The sequence below is a fragment of the Schistocerca serialis genome, chromosome 11 (genome assembly GCF_023864345.2).
Source record: "Schistocerca serialis cubense isolate TAMUIC-IGC-003099 chromosome 11, iqSchSeri2.2, whole genome shotgun sequence".
Taxonomy (NCBI): domain Eukaryota; kingdom Metazoa; phylum Arthropoda; class Insecta; order Orthoptera; family Acrididae; genus Schistocerca; species Schistocerca serialis.
In genome coordinates this window covers 147,312,122-147,320,166 of record NC_064648.1, presented here as the reverse complement: position 1 = coordinate 147,320,166, position 8,045 = coordinate 147,312,122, and the positions used below count along the sequence as shown (strand labels likewise).

General features: G+C 46.8%; 1 non-coding gene across 1 annotated transcript; it reads right to left on the bottom strand.

The window, feature by feature from the left end:
- Positions 1-7,547: 7,547 nt before the first annotated feature.
- Trnap-cgg (transfer RNA proline (anticodon CGG)) lies at positions 7,548-7,622 on the bottom strand. The gene has a single exon. It is a non-coding gene; the product is annotated as a tRNA-Pro (tRNA).
- Positions 7,623-8,045: the final 423 nt, after the last annotated feature.

The following is an 8,045-nucleotide window of genomic DNA, read 5'->3' as shown; positions in this document are numbered from 1 at the left end:
CCACTGTAATAAGTTTAGTGTCTGTGTTTTGCGACCGCACCGAAAAACCGTGCGATTAGTAGATGAAAGGACGTGCCTCTCCAATGGGAACCGAAAACATTTGATCGCAAGGTCGTAGGTTAACCGATTCCTCCACAGGAAAACACGTCTGATGTATTCTATACGACACTGGTGACGGCATGTGCGTCACATGACAGGAATATGTTGTCGACCCACCTAACTTGTACACTTGGCGAATGGGTAAAAAGATTCTTCTACCTTGCCCGTTTAGGTTTTCTTGTGGATGTGATAATCACTCTCAAAAAAGTGACGGAAACATAAGAGTTTGTCACATAAACTGAAAATAAGAAATTAAACTTTTCACTGGAGGGAGGACTTGAACCAAGGACCTCTCGTTGCGCAGCTGCTCACGCTAGCCACGGGACCACGGCACTCCTGATCTCGCACTCTCGTTGATGTGGCTTATCTTACGTATGGACTACTTAGTTTGTATATTTTGCTTATTTTTTTTCCATAGTTCCACACAACTTTTCCTGTTTTCTCAATTGATCTGTGTTCAGTTTTTCAAGGCCTATCAACTGTGCCAACTGCTAACTAAATCTGAGGGGGGTGCGATGGGGAGGTTCCCTTGTAAGAGCTGCGCCAGGCCCTTTCTGTCTTATATAGGGTTGCCGACCGCAGCGCCGTATTCTGCCTGTTTACATACCTCTGTGTTTGAATACGCTTGCCTGTACCAGTTTCCTTGAAACAACGGTGTGTTTGGTCGACTTCTACCTACTTAGGGAGAGATAATCATAGTGGCAAAACAAGAAAAGTCACATCCCGAACAGGCAGATTTTGGAGTTCATGTTTTTCACGTGAGTTAAAGTGTCGAGAAATACAATGAAGCGACAAAAGTCGCGGGGTAGTGAAATGCCCATACACAGTTGACGGTAGTAACGTATAGACGAGATATGAAAGTGCAGCACATTGGTTGAGCTGTCATTTGTACTCAGGCGATTCATGTCAAAATGTTTCCCACGTGATTATGGTCACACTACTGCAATTAGTAGACTTTGAACGCGGAATGGTAGTTGGAACTAGATACATGGAACATTCCGCTTCGGAAATCGTTAGGGAATTCAATATTTGACCTCCATAGAGTGAAGTGCGTACCGAGAATATCACATTTCAGGCATTACCTCACACGACGGACAATGCTGTGGCCTACGGCCTTCATTTAACGACCGAGAGCAGCGACGTTTGTGTTCAGTTGTCGGTGCTAACAGACAAGCGAACAGCGTGGAACAACTGTAGAATTCAATGTGGGAGGTGCACTAATGGATCCGTTAGAGTAGTGTGGGGAAATTTGGCCTTAATGAGCTAAGGTGGCAGAGGTAAAATGCAGGGAGCGAAAGGATATTTACAATTTGTACAGAAACCAGATGGGAGTTATAAGAGTCGAGGGGCATGAAAGGGAAGCAGTGGTTGGAAAGGGAGTGAGACAGGGTTGTAGCCTCTCCCCGATGTTATTCAATCTGTATATTGAGCAAGCAGTGAGGGAAACAAAAGAAAAATTCGGAGTAGGTATTAAAATTCATGGAGAAGAAATTAAAACTTTGAGGTTCGTCGATGACATTGTAATTCTGCCAGAGACAGCAAAGGACTTGGAAGAGCAGTTGAACGGAATGGACAGTGTGTTGGAAGGAGGATATAAGATGAACATCAACAAAAGCAAAACGAGGATAATGGAATGTAGTCGAATTAAATCGGGTGATGCTGAGGGAATTTGATTAGGAAATGAGACACTTAAAGTAGTAAAGGAGTTTTGCTATTTGGGGAGCAAAATAACTCATGATGGTCGAAGTCGAGAGGATATAAAATGTAGACTGGCAATGGCAAGGAAAGCGTTTCTGAAGAAGACAAATTTGTTAACATCGAGTATAGATTTAAGTGTGGGAAAGTCGTTTTTGAAAGTATTTGTGTGGAGTGTAGCCATGTATGGAAGTGAAACGTGGACGATAAATAGTTTGGACAAGAAGAGAATAGAAGCTTACGAAGTGTGGTGCTACAGAAGAATGCTGAAGATTAGATGGGTAGATCACGTAACTAATGAGGAGGTATTGAATAGAATTGGGGAGGAGCTTGTGGCACAACTTGATTAGAAGAAGGGATCGGTTGGTAGGACATGTTCTGAGGCATCAAAGGATCACCAATTTAGTATTGGAGGGCAGCGTGGAGGGTAAAAATCGTAGAGGGAGACCAAGAGATGAATACACTAAGCGGATTCAGAAGGATGTAGGTTGCAGTAGGTATGGGGAGATGAAGAAGCTTGCACAGGATAGAGTAGCATGTAGAGCTGCATCAAACCAGTCTCAGGACTGAAGACCACAACAACAACAACGAGCTATGTCAGCGGATGACCGACGCAACTGCCTCTGCTTACAGCACGACATCGCCTGCAGCGCCACTTCTGGGCTCCTGACCATACAGGTTGGACCCTAGAAGACTCCGAAATCCATGGTCTGGTCATATGAGTGACGATTTCAGTCGGTACGAACTGATGGTATGGTTCGAGTATAGTGGAGACCTCACGAAGGCACGGACATAGTTTGTCAACAAGGGACTGTGGAAGGTGATGGTGGCTTCGTGAAGGTGTGGGCTGTGTTTACATGGAATGGACTGTGTCCTCTGGTCCAACTGAGCCGATCATTGACTGGAATTGGTTATCTGCTGTTACTTGGATACCTCTTGCAGCCACGGGCCAATGCCCCATGTTACCGAGCCACAATTGTTCGTGACTGGTTTGAAGGACGTTCTGGACAATTGGAGCGAATGGCTTGATCGCCCCGTGCCCGACATGAATCCCATCAAACATTTATGGGACATAAGTGAGAGGTCAGTTCGTGCACAAAATTCTGCACCTGCAACACTGTTGCAATTATGGACGGCTATGGAGGTGGCCTGGCTCATTATTTCTGCAGGGAACTTCAAACAACCTGTTGACCCGGAAGGAAGTTCGACATGATATTATAAGGTACCACGTTACTTTTGTCACCTTATTCTAGTCTCAAACTGGTTCTATGAACCCTTTGCAAAGCACTTGGATGTGACTGAAAGTCATTGAGCCGTGGTAAAAATTGCTGTTTTGAAGAGCGGCCGGCCGCGGTGGTCTAGCGGTTCTAGGCACTCAGTCCGGAACCGCGCGACTGCTGCGGTCGCAGGTTCGAATCCTGCCTCGGGCATGGATGTGTGTGATGTCCTTAGGTTAGTTAGGTTTAAGTAGTTCTTAGGGGACTGATGACCACAGATGTTAAGTCCCATAGTGCTCAGAGCCATTTGAACCATTTTTTTGAAGAGCGCGCGCGTGGTGTGAAGCAATCGCCCTCCGTTTCTGGCGGTGGCGCCGCTGCGGCAATCGCAGCTTTGGTGTCTCCCTCTGGTGGGAAAGGGGAAAGGTTGCCTGTTGACGTGCATTTAAGGGGCGCTATGACCTCGCCAGTCGGTCGGCCTGGGTCAGTCTCTCGTCCCCAGCTTGCTAGTATGTCTCTGGTCCGCATTTGTTAGGCAGCTAGTGTCTGTCTGTCGCTCGGAGTGCTAGTATGTCTGTCGTTCGAATCAACCTTTAAAGCCGGCAAGATGAGAGTCTTGCCACTCCGCCAGTAAGAGAACTCAGCGAGTGGTCGCCCGGCCGGGGCTGAGTTCCTGCATCTGAGTCTGCGCGTTAGGCCGCCAGCCTGCTCGAGTTTGCTCAGACAGTGGTCGTTGGCGGTTGGATCGATCGGTTGGTCGGTCGCGCACTGAGACACCAGATGACTTGTCCATCTTGAGCGTCGGCGCATGTGGGGTCGGCACCTGAGTCCAGTGGGCCGCGCCGTATAGCGAGGCGTAGTGGGTTCGCGGCCGACACGAGAGCAGCAGGAGTCAACCCACGACGTCGGTCTGGCCGGAGCGAGCTGCGACGCAGTGAGACGGGAGATCGGCGCGCCTTCCTGCGTCCGTTGAAGGGGCTGGCAGCGGACGGTTCGGGAGAGCGATTTGGGGGTGCTGCGCCAGGTCTTCTCGAGAAATCGCAATTTACTGGAAGTTAAGTGATTGGTGATACGTTGTGTGATTTACTCTTGTTAAATTCTACTTGTTTTCTTGGTGAGACCACCAGCCGTTTTGCTTTGGGGTCGTCCCACCATTCTTCTCCGTTTGCCCACCGGCAGGAAGGTGGTTGTTTATAAATCGGGTGGTGCGTTTTTTCCCTTGTGGAGTAGGGGCGGGTTAGATCAACATGCGGTTCGGGTTGTTCGGTAGTCTCCCTATCAGTCTACCGTACGTTAGTAGCTGCCTCTGTCATGTTTGTCGGATTTGGCGTGTTAACGAATTTATTGCTGAGTGTGTAACGGCCTAATACCTGAAATATGTTTTGATCTTTATTGCCTATGATCTTGAGAGTCGGTAACTGTGTACTGTAGAGCATCTTAACTATTGTTTGGCCAACCTTGTAGAATTTTATATAAGATTGCATTTCAAGAGCTTTTACTTAAATGATCATTTTAGTACATAAACTTTGCCACCCTTTCACCGTAAGACTTTTCATAGAAGGTAAAATCAAGTTGCACCTTCGGTGGCAAGGTTAAGTCATGTTGACATAGATGTAGATGTACTTATACGACATATTACTCATCACAAGTGAGGCAGCTTTCATCTCTCTACTGGTTCCCGGAATTACAATTGTAGCAAAAATGGTTCAAATGGCTCTGAGCACTATGGGACTCAACTGCTGTGGTCATCAGTCCCCTAGAACGTAGAACTACTTAAACCTAACTAACATAAGGACATCACACACACCCATGCCCGAGGCAGGATTCGAATCTGCGACCGTAGCAAATTGTAGCAACATGCGTCAATCTTTTTAAGTGCCCTGCGTACGGGTGAGAAAGATGCTTGCCCAGGTAGATACAACACACACACACACACACACACACACACACACAAAGGGAGAGACTTACACTTTAGAAGCAACTTTGCTCGAGCCTTCACTGAGCGAGTGGAATGGGGCACCCCCCTACCTTGCTGATTAATCCCGCACCAGGACCTTCAGATACGGGCTGCCAGATTAATTAGAACAAGACCTGAGATTGGTGGAACTCTCCGAGAAGCGAATGCCGAAACCCTGCCGCTAAGTTGGCGGTCGCAGAAGCCGTATTAATTATAATCCCTGCGCGTAGCGGCGAAATAAAAACCACCCCCACCACCAGCACGGCACCAGCGGCTGTTGAAAAGGAGCCCTTTGGGAGGAAGCGTCCCGACTAAGGGAGACACTAGGAGCGGCTGGAAGAGACGTCCACTGTGTCGATGGTGGGGGATGGTGGGGTGGGACATGGAGGGGGGGAAGAGTATTGGGTGGGGGGGGGGGGCAACCTTGCCGCTACAAAGAGCTCAGTCGGGTAGCAGGAGACCTTTTGAATAAGGTGTCCAGCCCGTCTTTTGAAGCTCAGCTGCATTCGTCTGCAGATAGACGATTCATGGAACTGCAATATAGGAGAAGAGACTGAGAAAAGTGGTACAATGGAGCGTGTAATGTCTTCAAAAGAGTTATGCAGGGTGAACCATCTAAAACTTGCACTGCAGATATTCCGTAAATTGGAAGTGCTACTGAAGTGCGGCTTTCACAGGGCTCGTATTGTTAGCCAATCAACACATTGTAATAATAAGATGGTTGAAATGGCTTTGACCACTATGGGACTTAACTTCTAAGGTCATCAGTCCCCTAGAACTTAAAACTACTTAAACCTAACTAACCTAAGGGCATCACACGCATCCATGCCCGAGGCAGGATTCGAACCTGCAACCGTAGCGGTCGCGCGGTTCCAGACTGTAGCACCTAGAACCGCTCGGCCACCCCGGCCGGCCATTGTAATAATACTTATAACGTGTATTTTGTATTGCAAACATACACTTTTTATTGCAACAACATAATGATATTCTTTGTAAAAAAATTAATGTCGTGTGGCTAGGGCCTCCCGTCGGGTAGACCGTTCACCGGGTGCAAGTCTTTCGATTTGACGCCACTTCCGCGACTTGCGCGTCGATGGGGATGAAATGATGATGATTAGGACAACACAACAGCCAATCCCTGAGCGCAGAAAATCTCCGACCCAGCCGGGAATCGAACCCGAGCCCTTAGGATTGACATTCTGTCACGCTGACCACTCAGCTACCTGGGGCGGACATATTCTTTGTAAGTCTCTGTTTTGAGACCAAAGATATTGGAGTAAGTCAAAATGGTTCAAATGGCTCTGAGCACTATGGGACTTAACTTCTGTGGTCATCAGTCCCCTAGAACTTAGAACTACTTAAACCTAACTAACCTAAGGACGTCACACACATCCATGCCCGAGGCAGGATTCGAACCTGCGACCGTAGCGGTCGCGCGGTTCCGGACTGAGCGCCTTAACCGCGAGACCACCGCGGCCGGCTTGGAGTAAGTCAGAGAGTACCAGTGAGTACTGTTTGTAGGACAGTCTGGCAATAGACTTGGTTTCAGATGAGTGGAATCTGACCTGCTGTGTAGTGGAGGCAGCATTATTTAAAAGGATTTTCGTAATAACATGTTTTGAGGAAAAATTTTGAAGACATGACGAGACATGAATGCAGGAATGACAAAAGGTAATTTTTAATGTAATCCAGTCTTTTTATATTTGTAATTGTGCAGTTTCTTACTGTTAGTACATTTCATGTGGTTAAGGTTGGCTGCAGAAATTTTATAGTGAAGCACGTGGACTAGTGTGGTAGTCGAAACAAGTGTCAAGAAAGGCAATTATACACAAGAAAGTTATTGAGTAATGTTTTGCTAACTTGTTTAGATGTGAGAACTTCATGAAAAGGTGTATTGTTATCAAGGTTTAATGCTTACTTTAAATTGGAATCCTTGTCCTCAATTATCAGTCCTTAAGATTAGTTCCCCATTTTCATTTACTTTCATGACTGTGTTTTCATATTAGCATTGCGCATCGCTAGTTGTGTACTGAGAAGCATTTTTGTGAAAATTGAAAGATACCGCGCTGCATTGCACATGGAAAGTACGGTAAATGATACGTGGTTTTGGACAGTCAGATCAAGGATCTTAATAGTGACAGGTTATAGAACAGAGGAGCGTTCCGTTCGCACAGGTAGGCCAAGAAATTTAATTATCGCCAATGTCCACTGTGAGGTGAGATAAATATTAGCTATATTCGGGGCTAACATTTTTGGTCTGTATCATTTTGTTTTGGTAGCCAGATTGCATATGTAAATTTAATAGAGAACGGATTGCTTTTTCGCAGATGAATTGTTTGATGTACCTGCTACTCTGGATTTCATATCGTGCAGCGTGAGCTTCACATATTTCTGTTCAAAACCAAATTTTAACACAGTTCTGTTGCCCTGCACTGATATTTATATATTTCGATATCAAAGTAGGTTTTATACATTTCTCAGATTCCGACCAGACACTTACAAACACGAGTTTAGAATGAGATTTTCACTCTGCAGCGGAGTGAGCGCTGATATGAAACTTCCTGGCAGATTAAAACTGTGTGCCCGACCGAGACTCGAACTCGGGACCTTTGCCTTCCGCGGGCAAGTGCTCTACCAACTGAGCCACCGAAGCACGACTAACGCCCGGTACTCACAGCTTTACTTCTGCCAGTACCTCGTCTCCTACCTTCCAAACTTTACAGAAGCTCTCCTGCGAACCTTGCAGAACTAGCACTCCTGAAAGAAAGGATATTGCGGAGACATGGCTTAGCCACAGCTTGTCCGCGAAAGGCAAAGGTCCCGAGTTCGAGTCTCGGTCGGGCACACAGTTTTAATCTGCCAGGAAGTTTCACGAGTTTAGAAGTTTAATATTAAAGTGTCATAAAACTCTTGACATTAACGAACTACAAGCATCAAAAAAAGCTTTGCATCACCTTGGTTCCGAGCCGGCCTGTGTGGCCGAGCGGTTCTAGGCGCTCCAGTCTGTAACCGCGCGACCGCTACGGTCGCAGGTTCGAATCCTGCCTCGGGCATGGATGTGTGTGATGTGGTTAGGT